Source organism: Lissotriton helveticus, chromosome 5_1, assembly GCF_964261635.1.
Source record: "Lissotriton helveticus chromosome 5_1, aLisHel1.1, whole genome shotgun sequence".
NCBI classification, from domain to species: Eukaryota; Metazoa; Chordata; class Amphibia; order Caudata; family Salamandridae; genus Lissotriton; species Lissotriton helveticus.
The window spans coordinates 511,988,095-512,007,338 of NC_136065.1; positions in this window are offsets into that span (position 1 = coordinate 511,988,095).

Consider the following 19,244-nt stretch of genomic DNA (forward strand, 5'->3'; position numbering starts at 1 on the left):
CTTTAACCCCAGCACAAATGTGCTAATAATGCAAAAAGAAACCTAATTTTCATAACTAGTGTTGCCTTTCTATTTTATTTTTCAAACCTGCAGCGTGAGATTTTGCTGTTTGTCATTTACCTTTTGGTGTCTGAGTTGTGAGGTTATCTACATTTTTTTATCTGGAAAAAAGGAATTTTTTTTTTGCATTTTAAAGAACAATCAGGATATTGAAACGGTTAGTCTAGGTTAATGTTTTAATACAGTACTTTTACCTAAAGCTCTTTACAAAGAAAAATAAGTTCAGAAATTGTGCCCAGCCGAAATTGGGATCTCAATTCATTACTTTGCTCCTAAAGTGAGGAAAGGCCTCCCAGTCCACATCCGAGCCTATTCCTCGCTTCTTGAATTCCACAGGAAGCTGAAGACCTGGCTTTTCAATTAACCTACCTACCGTAGGCAGAGCTAGGCACACACCTGCTCAGCACCAGGATTCCCTCGCTGGTGATGGTGTGCTTTACAAATACACCTAACATAAGAAATATTATGGTCCCATGAACAGTGAACTGAGTTGTTCTAGTCCAAATTGAAGCCTGCAACCAGAAAACCAGATAAAGGGGTAAATTATGCATCCTATCCCTCTGCCTTTCACCCTGGCAGCATTCTTTCTCATTTTCCTTTATTAGGGTCACGTTAACTTAATTTAGCAGTATGTGGCTAACCCGGGCATTCAATTTCTTTGGGTATTTTTTCAAATCCAACTGGTCTGCTTTTTGGATGCTACAGCATCTTTTAGAAATTCTCTGAACAGGACCCGAGGCATTAGCGGCATCACCGCTTTTGGAGTAGCTTCAACAAGCAAACCCGATTTAAAAATGTAATTGAAGAGGGATTAACTCATATAATGCAATTTTCTACCAATAAGCAGACAGCCACTTCCATCTATTCAATCCTTAAGGCTGCCGTATAAATTGGGTAGTGTTTTGTAATTGAAATTTGTAGTGCAGTCACATGAGTGCCAGTGCAGAGCTACAAAATTTGCTGTCAGGAACCAGACTTAGGCTGACCCACTTAGTGGGCCAAGCCACCCTCCAATATCGTCAGGTGAAGATTCAGCAGTCCTTGCTCACCCATATTTCATTGTTCCATATTTAATTCTAAGCAGCATGTAAAAAAGGTGTAGGCAATCGAAAAATTATTCTGCAGGACTTTGTCTGCATCATTAGTGTTTTGTCCAGGATTCCATGCGTATGTTTTTTCCTACAATTCCTCCGCGTATACCATAGCTATTATCTTCCTGCTACTAAACGCAATTTAAATAGTGCTGTTTTAAAATGCAGTAGATTACTCTCATGGGATTGTTTGCCATAAAACCATAAATAAATTGTACAGCCTACATTTAAAATCGTACATAACCACACATAAAGATAATGTAAAAATGAAAACAACTGACATTATAAAGAGTTCACTGTTCTCCGAATAGGAGCGCAATACAGAAACTAAAAAGATGGTAGTCACCTATGGATAGGTAAGCAAATTGTTAATTTCAATCATGATATCACAATAAAAACCCTTGCAAAGAAACCACCTCTATACTATGTACAGGGCATATATAACACCTAAAAAACTAGCTAAATTTTCTAACTTGGAGCACTTTTGCCCAAGATGTAGATACCCAGCAGCGGATGACGTTCACATGTTCGTAGACTGCCCTGAGATAAAAAAAACTACTGGGTCAAGATTCAGGACTTTTTGGAAAATGCTCTTCAACTGCCGTTGGAGATCACCACAAGAACTATTTTTACCGGATTGGTCTCTGAATATAACATAAGGGATCCCTCTACAAAATGTATTTTTTATGTCATCCTCCTAGCGAGACGTGAAATATGTAGAGCATGGAAGGATCCAATCCCCCCACTTTTCAAATTGTTTAAAACATATTATTTTTACGAGTTCATCTGACATGGCATGCGACCCCACAAGTTTGGATTAAAATCTGGGCGGCCCTAGTGGCCTGGCAAAACAGGTGACTGGTTTTTCCTATGATTTATCCTGGGCCCTGTCGGTTCCCTTATCTCCAAAGTAACACAGGGCGCAAACTACGGTGCGAAATGGTGTGGATAGCAGTGGCAACTTGGAGGACTGGGCTTCATCACCTTGTTATTGGTCGGAAACATCAGGGCCAGATCAGGATGACCAACTACTAGGAGGTGGCCAGTTCCCTTCAAGATTCCAATAATGGTATATGAGGGGAAAAAACTATTAAAACCCTTGCACTTCTATACCTTTAATGGCAGCATATCAAAATATGTTTGTTCCAATTATGTGTAATTTTCATGCCACTGTTCTAGCACTAGGTAAACAATTCTAAATGAACACTGATTCATCCTCGGATAGAGAGTCTTTTAAGGTAATTATAATGGCAATAACGCTGTAGGTGATTAAGGTTCTGTCTTTTTTTGTTTGTCCTCTATGCAATATAATATCAGGGTTACCAAGTACTTTCTTCTACCACAATATTGCATCCTGTGTCCCCAGTTTTGGAAAGGGTTCATCCATTTAGTTTAAAGACTGTGGGACTCCTGTCCAGCATCTAGAGGACGGATTAGCATGGAATGGAAAAGAATGTAAACATGCTCACCAGCAGCGCTGCATTAGATGTATGCTTATTTCCATTACATTGTGTTTGTTCCTGGAATTTCATGTTCTCTTTTCTACCAATTTGCTGCACCCAAATTTGATACTTAAAAGTGTGTTTTGGAGCAATGAAAGCCATGTACAGTTTGTTTTTCTGGCGTATCTGTCTTTGGTGGTTGTGTACTATTTTACTGGAAGACTCTGCTGAGCAGGTGTATCTGAAAAGTACCTACATTTACAAAAGCAAGAGGAAAGGATGTAACAACGTTTTTAAGAAGCTAAAAATTATGTTTTAAAATACATCACAATCCTAAAGAAAATTATTATGTTGTGTTCAACAGTGGCTTCTTGTTATTATACCGATTTTGAACACTCCTATAAACACCTGTGTAATGTGTTTCTTAGTCCTACTGTTGGGTCGGTATTTTTGAAAGGACTGATGCTCTTGTATTTTGTTTGGTGGTATTGGGTGTGATCAATGTCTCTGATCCCTTCCTCTGATCTATTTCACAACCCTTTGAGACGTTTTAGTGGCTTTCTCAGGAGCAGCGTTGCTGATATGATGACCGATATTCCCGAATGCTTTCAAACGATAAAGCAGCCACTAAATGAATGAATGAATGAATGAGTGAGTGTTCATCGCCTGCATGCCTGGAGTGGGGCATCTGATCCCATTTTGTTGTTGATACAACAATCCTGCTGTGAGAACTATTCACACTTTGTTTATCACTTTGATGCCAGCTTGTTTCGGATTAATTAACCAAGGATTAAAACATTTTTGTCAGGTGGACAAGGTGTTGGAACTCCTCTCTATTTTATTTTTTATTTTATTTTCATGTTGAGTTGTATTTAGTAGACAACATCTCCTGGAGAACTGGCCACGATCCAGTCTCACGTTGGTCCAGTTTTGGTGCTTCTGCTGATGAAGCCCTCATGTCTTAACTCTATTTCACTGTCCTTTCGCAATCAACTTGAGCCCTTATTGCTAGGAAGCAAACCTCCCCTTCCTTTCTCCTCATACTGTCTGTATAATGGTGATGAGTTTACAGCAAGGAAAGACCAGCTTAACAATGTTTTCTGAGAGGAAGGGGCAAATAGAGCTTGTTGAAGACATGAGTAGAGCTACTGTGGACCTGATTTACAAACTGCACTTTGTAGCATGTTTTGTAGTACTACAAAGTGCTACTCACAAACATGTTGACTTCTGTCTCCACATTGCCTATACTTACGTGTTTGGACTTCTCTGCCCTGGCTGTGGAGTCTCCGCACATGGAAGTATACAGTTTAGTGGTAAATGTGGGAGAGACTGGAGGAGTGTGTAGAAAAAGGGACAGGATTAGTACAAAAGGGGACTGGATTATGGCAGAGTAAAATGGGTTATTGGTGGGAAAGGAAGGGGTTTAGGAAGGGACGCAACCCACCCAGACAAGTACGTCATTTGCTTGCACCACAAGGGGGAGACATGTCACTTACACTGTTGTAGTAAATTTACCCTCTGAGTTTTTGAATACCGAAAAGTAGTAAACTTACTTCAAAGTGGTAATTTACTTAAAAGCTTACATTCTTTGTGAATCAGGCCCTGCATGTCTAACTAATGTCCAGTGCTTATGAATCTATGCAAACTAGTGACAGCGCTGTGGTCTGTGCTGTAAGCATGATTCCAGCCAGGAAAGGTTTATAAAGTACCTTTCCTGGAATAAATTAAATTAAATTCTAATATCCAAGATATCTACTGGAAATATGTGTACAAAGCCTAATTTGTGAGCCTGTAGGCTGTCTGCAACCTTCAGACAATGCACATACATCTGCATTTACATCTCTGTGGTTAAAACAAATCTTACATTTTGCACTACTACTGACAGTCAAAGGCAAGAGCTGGCACTTTCTTTTGTAATGAAAGATCACTTTCCTAGCTATGGCTTGAGCTTTTACGTGGCAGAAGCGTGTGTGATCTTTGTTACCTGAGAAAATTATATACTAATGCGCCTTCTATTGATGTTTGTGACTGGTTCAAATACCGGCACTTTCCTCATGTACTAAAACTTACTTGTAAATTGTTGTGATGTGAGATCATCTCTCCTATAATAACCCACAACACTGAAGCAAATCTTGCTAACCTTATCCATCAAATTATAGCATCCCTAATCCATAGATGGGCACTTCCTCTGTCACACTTAAGTGTTTAAATTGAAGGGCATAACACTCCTTATCTGCCCTCAGTTTCGTTTTTTGTTTGTAAAATAGTGATTGAGGGTTCCCTTTACTCTGTGTTTAGACTGGTGTGCTGTCTGTCACCGGGCTTCCTTGAACTGATGTGGTGAAGACTGGTGTACAGGGCAGTACCATGGTTTACCTCACAGTAGTGACATCACTGCAGGCAGTGGATGTGGCACTCTAGCTGCAAAGTTTGTAAGATCCCAATCTGACATTGTTTCTGTTTTGGGGAATCTGGAGTTTCCATTTAAAATCATTTTACTGCCTTAGTGTGGTTGCTTTGTCACAGATTCAGTTGAGTTCTAGGCTCATTTTAACTGTAAGAGGATGTAGGATGCTTTCAGTAATTACTTTTTGTCAGGGCTTTTAGTGAGACAGAGAATGTAACCAACTGGTTTTCAGCTTTGAATGAGGCATCAAAGCTATCTCAGGGTTCAAATGATGTATAGCCACAAATCTTTTGACCTCTCTTTGCATTCTTGTGTGTGATTTTATTTTTTGTGAACATGCAAAGTTTATTTTCTCCTCTGTGTGTACTCATTTTTGGTTTCTAATAATAAAGTGTTATTAAACTCAACTCTTGCCTTCCTGTGATTGGTTTTGTTTTCCTTGCCTTGAAGCTCAGTTCTTTGTAATGTTCATTGCTATCTATCATTCAAGTGGACTCTAGTATGATTTCAGATATGTTGCGGTTTGCCTTTGAACAGTGACTGGTTGAGATGTCTGTAGTTGGCAGTAGTCCTTGGTTGTAAATCAAAATATTCTGGTTATATGAAGGGTACCACATGGTAGTGCACAGCCTCCTACCCTTGGACAAAGAAGTAAAACAAACAAATAAGCTGTGTATGTGTGGCGTGCTGGAATATGAAGCACAATCGCATATTAATAATAAAGCTTATAAGAATAACAGATTGGATTATAGGGAGATTTCTACAAGTGATTTTTAGTAAGTACACCGTCGCTAGTTGGTTGAAGTAATACCTCATCATAATTAATATTAACAACTTATATGTTTGGACATACTTGCCAACTTCTGTTAGAGAGGGTGTCACCTACAATCAACTTTCACTTTCCTATGGTTTATCATGTATCTGCTTCCCCGGGCAATGTCACCAACCTTGTGACTACTTCCTGGGGAAGTGTGGCATCTAACTATCCCAGAATACACTGTTCTGACTACTACCACCATGGTAGTGTGGAGCTCCCTAGCCTACCACAGAGGTGTAGCTACCTGGGGACTACACGCCCCATTAGGATTACTTCTAATCTAATTAAATTGCAACCAGCTTGACTGGCCAGCAAAGGAAACTAGCCAGACACGGGCTCAGTGCAGTGCTTAGTTTTTAAGTGCCAGGGCCCTGACCAAGAGGCCACTGCAGCTTGCACCATCCATTGCCCGTCATTGCTGCCAGTGACGGTACCAAAACAACCACTAACAGTCTCTTTCACGTGAAAGTGCTACGGTTAAGATTATTACAGGTCTCCAAAGCTAAATGAATGGCTGGGAAGGCAGGGATTAGTATTTTTTTATGTATATTGTAGTCATAAACAATCGTTGTTCTGCTCATCTCTAAATTAGTTGAGCAGCGCCACCATGTGGCAGAGTGTCATAAGTATGGATATGACCATTAAGTGCCGTGCCGAGCACCAGAAACCACTGGCTTCAAATTAAGTATTGGCTCAGTGTAGGAAGGTGGCTACCTGACTATGGTTACCCCAGATTTTTTTCCTGTGTTTAGCTGTTTTTTTTTTAATTAGTTGACCTGGTTCCCTGCTAATCAGGGCCCCAGGCCATCTGCTCTCTCTGTAAAATGGATTCCATGTACCCTAGGTACATACCACAATTGGAAATGGACTCCTTGTCAGCCCCTGTATGATGCACTATAGGTGCCCAGGGCATAGGGGCCACCAAGGCCTACCAGGGGCTGCAGCATATCTTTTGCCACCCCTGGCTGGTTCTTAAATTGACACAACTGGCTGATCACTCAGCTGGGGTAAGGTGGTGTAATCACCCCTTACTTAGATATAGTAAACCTATATCTGGACACATATAAACCTGTGAGCCACTCCTATGGAAGGCCTCATCAATCCTGGAGGCAGAGTGCGTGGTTTAATGTGAGATGGAGCTCTAGCATGAGCTGAGCCTGTCTGCAGCTGTCGGGAACAACTCCCTAAGCTGTTTCAGGATAATGCCATACCATATACTCTTAAGTGCCTTATAATCCTCGCGGTTATTTAGCAACTTTGGTTTGGCTTTATCAAAACATGTCGTGTAAGGTGTCATACGATTTGGAATACTATCCCCTCGCCAGTTCTGGCGACGGGGATAGCATTCCACCCCTCTAGAGGGGTAAGACATGTTACTTTACTTAAATGCGGTTAATTTCTAAAAGGACCTTGGATCCACAAAATGGATGCCTCTGCCACAGACACGAGTCTGACCCCCTGAAGCTGACCGAAACTCAGCCAAATGGGGCCTGGACAAAGGGTTTCCTGTCGCAGGGAGGTGCTACACCCCCTCAGACAGGAGATAGTGGATTGTAGCGGGGAGGTTTGAAAGAAACCAGACACTGCCTGGGGAGCACAAGGCTGCCCCTTGCATAATCCGGCCAAACCGGTTCTGGGGCGCTCCAGCCCTCGTGCCAGGGCGGCCTGGATCAAAGGAAAGGGGTGTATCCACCCCCTTCCTGGGTCCCACCCATAGGAGGGGACCTAGCAGGTAATCCAGCCCCCCAGATTCGAATAAGAGTGGGAGCAGTGCCAATGCACTTCAGATTATCCTGATGAAACATAAGAAACGAAACTCTGGACCCTTCGACATCCTATTCGACGTAGAAGCCCGAAGAATCTCCCTTGTGGTCAAGGAGTGACCACCCTGTGCAAACAGGCACCATCCAGCCATCGACGTCTGCTTTGTCGCAGTTCCCGCCGGAACTCGAGCGACAGAGATCGACGAGATCAAGCTTGCCTGCCTTCCAACAGCCCGATCCACAGTCCCTGCAGAGCTGAGACCCGTGGAGGCGACCGGAAGCGTGGGGCACGCCATCTTGGAAAGACCACGAGACGCTGACCGTGCAGCCCACGAGTGACCCTCGAAGCTGTACACCGGGGTTTGAGAAGCCCCAACCCTGAGCCACACTTGCACCGAAGTTCAGCCCTCCACACTCGACGAGTGCTGCGTGGGGCCCTTCTGCTTCTTTTGGCTCAACGCGTTGGCCCGGTCACTTGCCAGCCGGCTTGTGGCCCCTGTGTCGACGAAACTTGAAATTCGACCTGCGATTCTGGTGGCTCCAGATTTGCACCAGCTCCCCTGAAAAGGAGCCCCCACTCTGACCCTCCTGGTTCGAGTGAGAAGCAATCTCCCGGTTCCGCGTGGATTGCTTTTGCCAAGTGTTGTTTGCTCCAATCTTGAAGCCGACAGCGCCGACGGCGAGAGCCTGCGTGGGACAGATCGTGACCTGCTCCTGGACGTCGTAGATGCCCCAGAGCCCACGTGACAGCGGAGAGAAGCTCCTAGACGACCACCTGAATGCGCCCGACATTGCCTGGTTCCGTCCTGGTTCCACCCTGGTCACTGCTGAGTGACCCAGACTCTGTCCCCTCTGCTTTCAGGTACTTTTCGACTTGAGTCCACCCTTGGACTCCACCGGACACTTCTCTTTCACCCCGCCTGCAGCCCTTTCAGCTTCAAGCACCAAGAGCCTGCGTGACGAAACCCGACTCAACTTCGACCCTGTGCACCCGCTTCCTGTGGGTGATGTAACTTTGCTCCGCCGGTGTTCCCACACTGGTACACATCTCTAGGGTCTGTGTCTTAAGTTTTGTTCCTCTAGGTTCAGCGGAAGTGTCCTTAAACTTTAACTTTACAACTTTTACGCACCATTGGTTAACATTGGTGCATGCGTGCGCTTTCCGCACTGCACCCGAATCCCGTGGGCCTCTCCCGACTTCAGCATTGCTTGTCCCGACTGCTCCCAGCGATTCCCTAGGCCCTAGGCCTAACCACTGTACGATTGGTATCTCTTATACCACTTGTTTAGTATATGGTTTGAGTGGCCCCCCCGCCCTCATCCATAATTGTGCAACTTTGTATGTTTAAACTGTGCTTTTGATTTAACGCTTGTGCCCCTTTATTCATAAAGAATACTGGGGATTGTTTTTAGTAATAAATACATATATTTTTATAATATATACTTGTGTGGTGTCCTTTCATTTGATATTACAGGATTGTATGTGGTAAAACAGCTCGCTTAACACGACCTCTTAAGTTAAGCCTTTAGGCTGCTTAGTCCATGCTACCCCTAGGATAGCTTGTCTAATAAGGTTGACTTACAACCAGACACCATAAGGGATTGTTTGGTCTGATAACCGGTGGTTCCAGAATTGGAAACATCACCTATCAGGCCAACTTCTCACACTCCGTGACATCTGTTCTTGGAGAGCCAGCTGGCCTTGGAAGTGTAATTATCCTACTAGTCCCCTCCACAGCCATCCTGCTACAGGAGAGTAAACCTTCTCCCAGCGGAGTTTCAGAGAACACTTGATTCCTAATAACAGGGCAGGCCTAGCAGCTGTAAGTTGCTGGGTCAGTTAGAAAAGGCTACCAGTGGCCTTTTAGGCAATTTAGAAAAGTAAAGCTTCTAAAGCTACTTTTCTAAAATAGTTATGCCAAATCAGACTTTTGGAAAAACGTTGGGTTTCATGTAACATTTTCACACCTTGAAACACCCTTCTGCCAGTTCCATTGGGAAGTTATGCTTTATTTGAATTAATAGGTCATCCGATGTAATCCAGTGGAGCTACCAACTTTCCACTAGGAAAATTGACTTTGGAGATTTTCCACTACGAGGCCACGTGAAACAGTTTGAACAGAGCCTGCCATAAAGAATCATTGAATCATTCACCCTATCCTCTGGGCACTTAGAGTAGACTTTAGGGGGTGACTTATAGGTAAAAAATAGGGGAGGATTTGGGGCTTGTCAAACAGGTTATTTCGACATTTCAAATTTGACCGCAGTTCAACTGTCATGTTTTCATTTGCCATTTTAGTGGTGGCACAAATAGTGCTGCAGTCCACTACAGGCAGCTTAACTTATGGGTCCTAGGTACTATGAGTGCCAGATAGCTTTTTACTTGCCTTCTAGGCTGCAGCACAGGACTAGTGCCGACTCTTTACTTGCCATTTTAGAGGTTACGCAAATAGTCCTGCAGTCTAATAAATGCACCCCGAAGTACACGTGTATTTATTTTATTTTTATTTGAAACGTTTTTTAAAGCGCAAACATGACCTGGCAGGGTATCAGAGCGATGTACAACGTAGCCTTCTGGTTAAGTTATAGCAGGAAAACATAATAGATAGCTATGCATAAACAGCAGAAGCACATTGGAGACACAAATAGACTTATAAACAGTTAACACGATGCAGATTGCATAGTAGATAAGGGAGGACATGGTTGTAAGGTCAATTCAAATAGTTTGTGAGCCTACAGTACTATTGTTGCATGTAGCTATTTTTTTTAATGTAGAGGTCGAGGGGATGGTTCTGATTTCTGGCGAGAGAGCATTCCATGTTCTCAGTACAAGACCGGAGCAGCCGAGGTTTTAGGTTCTCTTGTTTTTTAACTTTGGTGGTTTCAGCAGCTGAGTGTTTGAACTTCTTAGGGCCCAATTCTCACCCCGATGGTTTAAGTTTATTTGCCAGGTAAGTGGGCGTTTTCTGATGCAGTGCTTTGTGTGTCATGCAGGCTATCTTATACTTGATCCTTGAATCTAGGGAAAGCCAATTTAGTTGGATTAGATCAGGTGTGATGTGGTCATGCTTTCGTAAGCCCATTATGAGTCTGGCTGCAGAGTTCAGAGTGGTGGCCCTTAAAGGGGCCAATTTAGCTTTAAGCAGCCCAGCCAGGGTCGCAATTCCATAGTCTAAATGGAAGATAATAAGGGATTGGGCAGCTTGGTGCAGGTCAGTGGGTTGTAGGAACAGTTTGATTTTACTGCATGTGCAGAGTTGGTGATTGGCTCCTCTTGTTTTGGCACTGACGTGATCCTGCATATTCAAGCATTTGTCCAGGATTAGACTAAATGATCTAGTTGAGCTAACATGTGGGGTGCAGTTGAGGGCTGTTAGTTATTTGAGCCAGTTCTGAATGGGCGCAGTATGATTGTGGGGGGCAAGCAAGAGAAATTCAGTTGGGAGTGTATATAGCAAAATGTGGTTGTGAGATAACCACTGTTGGGTTTTTAAAAGAGAATAGTTGAGCGTAGGGATGTTGTCCGGTGAATAACTTTTCATATACAGTTGAGTATCATCCGTGTACATAAGATATTGTATGTTAGTCCATTTCAGAATTTCGGTGAGAAGTTCCAGATACAGGTTAAAAAGAGCTGGTGAGAGTGCGGATCCTTGTGGAACTCCAATTGAGACCGGCTTACTATTGGAAAGGTCGCAGTTGACTTTGATTCTTTGAGTTCTACTTTGAAGGAACGAGGCAAACCAATTTAAGACTGAACCTAATAACCCCATCCTTGTTTCAAGAGGTCAATTAATTTGTCATTTTAGACCTTGTCAAACACTGAGGAGAGAATCAGCAGTATAAGCAGGCAAGGTTCGTTCTGGTCAAGTAGTCTTGGAGCATCGTCCACAATGTGTGTTAAAGCTGTTTCGGTACAGTGTCCAGATCTGAAGTCCGTGGTACTGGTCAAGGAGTTGAAAATGTTCAATGCGATTGCATACTTGTGTATGTACATATTGCTACAGTAGTTTGGATAAAGTCATGATATTAGAAATTGGTTGGAAGTTTTTAGGAGAGTTGCAGTTCTAATTCGATCTTTCCTCTTTTTTTCAGTGAAGTGGGCTGAGAACTCCTCAATGCTTTGGATTGAGTCTTTAAGTGTCAAGAGTTGATTAGAGGGGTGGTTCGATTGATGATTTTGAAAAAAGTTTTAGGTCTGTTTTTGGACTGGTCAAACTGGTATCTAAAGTGATCAGACTGATGCTGTGTATGTTTGTTTTAAGCATTTCTTGTCTTCCTTAGCTGTTTGAAGTTGGCTAGGGAGGCAGAAATTCTCCAAAATTTTACAGCAAGCCTAAGTTTACTTTGCTCCGTGTTAAGGTAGCCGTTGAACCAAGGTTTTGAATGTTTGCTAGGGATTCTTTTGAGATGCAGAGGAGCAAGAGCATCGAAAATATCCGTCATGGAGTAAATGTAGTTATCAGTGAGTTCATCCAGATTTGTCATGTTAGAGGGCAGCGGAAGAAGATTATTGCCCATAAAGTTAAGATCATTTACGTTGATGTTTCTCAGATCTCAAGACCATTGTTTGTTTTTACGAGGTTGTCCTTGTCTAATCAATACTTTTTCTATGATTCAAAAGGAGATTAAGAGGTGATCTGACCAGTTGCAAAGTGCTGTCTCATCAAGTTGTATGTTGCTATCTTTGGCTATGATAGGATCTAGGGTGGAACCTTTGTTATGTGCAAGACTCGGTGAGGTTGAGGTCGGATAGGAAAGTCTTAAAGTTGCATAATAATGGATAATTTTCGTTGCTCCAATGTAAGTTGAAACCCCCCAAGGACGATATGGTTGTGAAATTGGTCCACGTTCACTGATATGGTCTCCATCATTTGTTCGGTGAACAGAGGATTATCTCCAGGGGGATGGTAGATATTAAGGAGTGTACATATTATCTTGTCTTTGTTCAAGATTTCGAGTTCCAGGTGTTTGTAGGAGGACATCTGTGCCGAGTAAATCCGTCTCAAGCAGAGAATAGATCGATGAATGCTGGCAATGTTCCCTCCAACTTTATCTAGTCTGGCCATTCTAAATATGTCCTAGTCAGGGGGAACTAGAATGTCCAGGATTGGTGGTGATGTGTCCTTGAGCCAAGATTCAGTTAGGATCAGGAGGTCTAGTTCATGTGAGAGTATGAGGTCCACAGTGTCAGTTGCATGGCTTACAGCAGATCTGCAATTAATAAGCATTGTTTAGATGTGAGATTTGGTTACGACGGTTTTGAGGTGTGATGTTTGGACAGATAGTACGTTTTCCTTGTTCATAGATCTGCGGTTGAAACTGGGTTCCATAAACGGATTGGAGGGAATAGTTTGTATATTGAATGTAGAGGGAGCAGATTTAATGTGATCTGATTTGTAGGATAGTAATAGGGTATGAATGTCCACATCAGTCAGGTGATCGGTAACCCTATTTGGTCTGGAGTTAAGGAAAACGTTGCTAGTGGACCTGGAGAAAGCGGGGAGCCAATTGGGGGACGTGGAGAGGAACCGACCTGGGAGGCCCGGGGCACAGACTGAGGTATCGGAGATTAAGAGGCAGTGGCGGTACAGGTGGAGAGACTGTGCTCCTTTGATTATAAGAATTATAGAGCACAGATGCATGCGAAGGGGGGACAAATCGAGCACTCTGTTGGCGTGGTTGGCCAACCCGACACCCAGGGGTGAACCGATCGTGGGCGTGATGGCGCCCACAGGGGAGATGGTGAGCACGCAGTCCGGGATTAACAGAATGTTCCTAGAATATTACGCTGAGCTCTATAGTACCCAAGTGACTACGGATGCCGGGGGTATAGAGTAGTATCTTGGGGAGATGACCCTGCCGAGCTTGAATAAGAAGCAGGGATATTTGCTGGGCAGTGAGATTACGTTGGGAGAGATCAGGAGCGCGATCAAGCACAAGGCCCGTAACAAGACACCTGGGATGGATGGCCTTCCCATAGAATTCTATTCCAAGTACGCGGACTGTCTGGCTCCGTGCCCACAAGTGGTTTATAAGGAGGCACATAAAACAGGGAGGTTGCCTGAGACGACTAGGAGGCTATTATTATTCCCCTCTTGAAACATGGTAGGGAAGCCACGGATATGAAGGCTTACCGCCCACTCTCAATGTTGACAAGTGACTACAAAATCCTGAGTAGGATTCTGGCATCTCGTCTGCTTCCATACATGCCGCAGTTAGTGCATCGGGATCAATCGGGTTTTATACCTAGACGCAACACGTCTATTAATGTGAGAGGTTTATTGCAAATTTTGGAGGAATGCCAGGATCTGACATTGACGGCCTTGATTCTTTCGGTGGACATAGAGAAGGCATTTGATGGCCTGCAGTGGCCATATCTTTTCCAGGTAATGCGCAAGCTGGGTTTGGGCGAAACGTTTGTGAGGTGGACCCAAATACGATATGATTCAGCGACGGCCCGTGTACGAACTGGAGGGACGGTATCATCGCCCTGCTCAGTGGGAAGAGGGACGCAACAGGGCTGCTTACTGTCGCCACTCCTGTTTGTGCTGGCGATTGAACCGCTGGCGATGCGAGCTAGGTCAGGGAGCCACTATGCTGGGTTGGAGGTGCGTGGAGAAGTGATTACATATCGCTTTACACAGATGATCTGCTGATGTTTTTGGCCGTCCCTGACGAGGTGTACACGGGAGCGACGGAGTTGTTGCGGACGTTTGGGGAAGTATCAGGGTTGTGTTTGAATTCCCGGCGTGTAGGGCAATGGAACCTCCTGATAGACTGGAGAGAATAAGATGGGAGCCCTGTTGCCTGCAATATTTGGGGACTAACATCTACCATGATTCATAAAGGGGGTGGTGATGGACAGAGTATCTGAGTTAATCAGAACACTCCTACCCAGTCAACAGATCAGGGCTTGATCCATCACCGTTTTTTAGCTCACTGCACCATCCCAGTTCAGAACCTGGCTATATGCAAATTAGTCTGTCCCTGGCCCAGTGCATCATGGGAACAGGGCAGACCAAACTACCAAGCCAATTCTTCACTGGAAAGGAAACAAGCTTCCGGGGACCGGTTTCTGGCATTACAGCCGTCTTCGGCCCGGCTTGCTTGAATCCTGATGGTGCAGTGAGCAAGGGACTCATGTCTGAGCATACCCTTCCACACTCATGGTGGCTAAAACGATTCATAAAGGGGGTGGTGATGGACAGAGTATCTGAGTTAATCAGAACACTCCTACCCAGTCAACAGATCAGGGCTTGATCCATCACCGTTTTTTAGCTCACTGCACCATCCCAGTTCAGAACCTGGCTATATGCAAATTAGTCTGTCCCTGGCCCAGTGCATGATGGGAACAGGGCAGACCAAACTACCAAGCCAATTCTTCACTGGAAAGGAAACAAGCTTCCGGGGACCGGTTTCTGGCATTACAGCCGTCTTCGGCCCGGCTTGCTTGAATCCTGATGGTGCAGTGAGCAAGGGACTCATGTCTGAGCATACCCTTCCACACTCATGGTGGCTAAAACGATTCATAAAGGGGGTGGTGATGGACAGAGTATCTGAGTTAATCAGAACACTCCTACCCAGTCAACAGATCAGGGCTTGATCCATCACCGTTTTTTAGCTCACTGCACCATCCCAGTTCAGAACCTGGCTATATGCAAATTAGTCTGTCCCTGGCCCAGTGCAGCATGGGAACAGGGCAGACCAAACTACCAAGCCAATTCTTCACTGGAAAGGAAACAAGCTTCCGGGGACCGGTTTCTGGCATTACAGCCGTCTTCGGCCCGGCTTGCTTGAATCCTGATGGTGCAGTGAGCAAGGGACTCATGTCTGAGCATACCCTTCCACACTCATTGTGGCTAAAACGATTCATAAAGGGGGTGGTGATGGACAGAGTATCTGAGTTAATCAGAACACTCCTACCCAGTCAACAGATCAGGGCTTGATCCATCACCGTTTTTTAGCTCACTGCACCATCCCAGTTCAGAACCTGGCTATATGCAAATTAGTCTGTCCCTGGCCCAGTGCATCATGGGAACAGGGCAGACCAAACTACCAAGCCAATTCTTCACTGGAAAGGAAACAAGCTTCCGGGGACCGGTTTCTGGCATTACAGCCGTCTTCGGCCCGGCTTGCTTGAATCCTGATGGTGCAGTGAGCAAGGGACTCAAACTGAGCATACCCTTCCACACTCATGGTGGCTAAAACGATTCATAAAGGGGGTGGTGATGGACAGAGTATCTGAGTTAATCAGAACACTCCTACCCAGTCAACAGATCAGGGCTTGATCCATCACCGTTTTTTAGCTCACTGCACCATCCCAGTTCAGAACCTGGCTATATGCAAATTAGTCTGTCCCTGGCCCAGTGCATCATGGGAACAGGGCAGACCAAACTACCAAGCCAATTCTTCACTGGAAAGGAAACAAGCTTCCGGGGACCGGTTTCTGGCATTACAGCCGTCTTCGGCCCGGCTTGCTTGAATCCTGATGGTGCAGTGAGCAAGGGACTCATGTCTGAGCATACCCTTCCACACTCATGGTGGCTAAAACGATTCATAAAGGGGGTGGTGATGGACCGAGTATCTGAGTTAATCAGAACACTCCTACCCAGTCAACAGATCAGGGCTTGATCCATCACCGTTTTTTAGCTCACTGCACCATCCCAGTTCAGAACCTGGCTATATGCAAATTAGTCTGTCCCTGGCCCAGTGCATCATGGGAACAGGGCAGACCAAACTACCAAGCCAATTCTTCACTGGAAAGGAAACAAGCTTCCGGGGACCGGTTTCTGGCATTACAGCAGTCTTCGGCCCGGCTTGCTTGAATCCTGATGGTGCAGTGAGCAAGGGACTCATGTCTGAGCATACCCTTCCACACTCATGGTGGCTAAAACGATTCATAAAGGGGGTGGTGATGGACAGAGTATCTGAGTTAATCAGAACACTCCTACCCAGTCAACAGATCAGAGCTTGATCCATCACCGTTTTTTAGCTCACTGCACCATCCCAGTTCAGAACCTGGCTATATGCAAATTAGTCTGTCCCTGGCCCAGTGCATCATGGGAACAGGGCAGACCAAACTACCAAGCCAATTCTTCACTGGAAAGGAAACAAGCTTCCGGGGACCGGTTTCTGGCATTACAGCCGTCTTCGGCCCGGCTTGCTTGAATCCTGATGGTGCAGTGAGCAAGGGACTCATGTCTGAGCATACCCTTCCACACTCATGGTGGCTAAAACGATTCATAAAGGGGGTGGTGATGGACCGAGTATCTGAGTTAATCAGAACACTCCTACCCAGTCAACAGATCAGGGCTTGATCCATCACCGTTTTTTAGCTCACTGCACCATCCCAGTTCAGAACCTGGCTATATGCAAATGAGTCTGTCCCTGGCCCAGTGCATCATGGGAACAGGGCAGACTGGAGGGACGGTATCATCGCCCGGCTCAGTGGGAAGAGGGACGCAACAGGGCTGCTTACTGTCTCCACTCCTGTTTGTGCTGGCGATTGAACCGCTGGCGATGCGAGCTAGGTCAGGGAGCCACTATGCTGGGTTGGAGGTGCGTGGAGAAGTGATTACATATCGCTTTACACAGATGATCTGCTGATGTTTTTGGCCGTCCCTGACGAGGTGTACACGGGAGCGACGGAGTTGTTGCGGACGTTTGGGGAAGTATCAGGGTTGTGTTTGAATTCCCGGCGTGTAGGGCAATGGAACCTCCTGATAGACTGGAGAGAATAAGATGGGAGCCCTGTTGCCTGCAATATTTGGGGACTAACATCTACCATGAGCATGCGGATCTATTGGAGGGCAATGTGAACAGAGCAGTGTGAGGGGTCAAAGGGAGCATGGCGTTTTTGAGTACTTTGCCACTTTCAGTTGCAGGTAGAGTGGCACTACTGAAAATGGTAGCGCTGCCTAGACTCTTATATTACTTCAATACGCTGCCGATTTGGATCCCAGGTTCGGTGTTTAAGACGCTTAGAGCCATGGCAGGGGCATTTCTGTGGGGGAATGGCAGGCGGCGGGTGGCACTGGCCACGATGATGAGGCCGAGAGGAGAAGAAGGATGTGCGGTCCCGGATTATGAAGTGTATTATTTAGTAGCCCAGCTACAGTGGCTCACTCACGCAGGCGGTGGCTCTGGAGTTTAGGGGACCGGATGGCCCAGCAGACCGATGTCTACCGAGGCATGTTCTCTCATTTGTAGTTTGTGGCCAGCGACTGCGAGCCGACTCATTGACGAATGAGGAGAAAACAGTAAGACCATGTTGGAATAGATACAAGCGTAGGGGTGGCATCACTCGCCCATACGCATCAGAGATTTCTCTGGGCATGTACATGGCCTTCCTGCACGAGGGGACTGGTCTGCTCTAGCGGAGTGGAAAGATCTAGGGCTAAAAATTATCGGGGACCTGTATGAGGAGGGAGCCCTCTTGCCTTTCTAGGCACTACAAGAAAGGTATGGTTTGCCTAGGGGCGATTATTTGCTACATGTTTCTCTGGTGTCTGCGATTCAGAAATACTGGGGGAAAGGGCCATCGGAACCACAGACATCCCTAACATGTCAGTATGTTGTAATGGCAGTGGGGACGGTAAAGGCAGTAACATGCCTATGCAGGCGAATGGTAGAGGAGGGACTGCAGCCACTGAACCAGTTGTGTTAAAAATGGGAGGCGTACTTGGGTAAGGATATACCTGAGTCAACCTGGGCCAAAATAGTGAAAAGGGCATGAAAAGGCACGCGGAATGCCAGATTGCAACTTATTCACTTCTATATTATACACAGAGCTTATTTAACCCCCAGAGCAGATAACTAAATAGTTTCATGTGGAATCAGCATGCTGTCCCGGGTGCAACACGAAAGCGGCAGACTTCCAGCATATGATGAGGAGCTGCCCGCAGCTCGGAACATATTGGGAGGAGGGGGTGGAGGTTCTCTGTGGGGTCACGGATAGGTAGATAGAGCCCGACATGGGAGCGTGTATACTGCACTGGTTTCCACATACAGCGCGAACTAAGATCACAAGCAAGTTAATTCATTTAGGGCTATTACTAGCTAAACGGGGCCTAACTAGACAGTGGAAATCCAAGCAGGGCCCTAGTGTGGCACGATGGAGGGCGGAGTTCACAACTTGGGCGACTAGTGAGAGTATGGTTAGGCTCCAACAGGCCAGGAAAGCAAAGAAAGAAAAGGCAATGGAAACTGCGTAGGCATGGGAAGAATTGAGGGCCCTGTTGAAGCTCCCAGAGTCTGATTCAGACACGGATTCCCTGGAGGCCCCTCGGGAAAATGTTGGTGAACATAATACTTGAGTAGATGTGGAACCAGCGGGAATAGGGGAACATCCCAAATAAAATAAGCGGCCCATACACCCCAGCACAATGACGACGATTGATTATCCTTGCTTATATTACTTGGAGCACATCGGTGGAAGGGGTTAGTGGGAAGGGGAAGGGAGGGGCATGAGCCTACAGGGGGGCACCAAACTTTGGAGCCAATTTGCTAAGGGATGGTATCTTGGTTCTGATTAGGATAAGGATGCTATCTCACTTGTGGACAATGAATACTCTTGTAATGTATCAAGGAATGTGCTCCCCACTGACAATGTGCCTTGTAATTGGGGGTTTGTGTGTGTTCAATTTCAATAAAAATTACTTT